The following is a 660-nucleotide window of genomic DNA, read 5'->3' on the forward strand; positions in this document are numbered from 1 at the left end:
TATATTCATCTGCTTTGGGTAATAAATAGTATATTTTTGTACTTACGTGATCTTAATAGCCTAATGACATGTTTGCAGACAGAAGGCACCATCGGCAACAGGGAAGGGTTTCCAATTTGTGTAGTTTAATAAAAGGGTGGTCAGATATATATATATATATATATATATATATATATATATATATATATATATATATTATATATATATAGATATATATATATATATATATATATATGATATATAGTGTGTGTGTGTGTGTGTGTGTCCTGAAGAGTTGTAGAAATAAATAACGGCAAAGTCAACAAATGACGTTATACTTCTCGTTACACTTCACATACTTGGTTATAGAATTTTTCGAGAAACACTAATAAGCATATGAAACGTGAAAAGAGAATTGCATTGCTTATATACTAGGATGAAATTGAAAGTATACTAAACGCTTAACGGTGGACGATAGCAAAGGCGTTCAACGATGAAGCGTTTCTTGGCCTTCAAAATCATCTTTTTACTTGTAAACCGCGGCAAAAAAGAAAATGCAATAGGATCCGTTTATTTATTTTGTATTTATTTATTGTCTTAAACGCTCTCTCACCCTTTACCTCAAAGACCTAATAGTTACTTACCTCATGTTCGTAGAGAGAGAGAGAGAGAGAGAGAGAG

Source organism: Macrobrachium nipponense, chromosome 14 (assembly GCF_015104395.2).
Source record: "Macrobrachium nipponense isolate FS-2020 chromosome 14, ASM1510439v2, whole genome shotgun sequence".
Lineage (NCBI taxonomy): Eukaryota > Metazoa > Arthropoda > Malacostraca > Decapoda > Palaemonidae > Macrobrachium > Macrobrachium nipponense.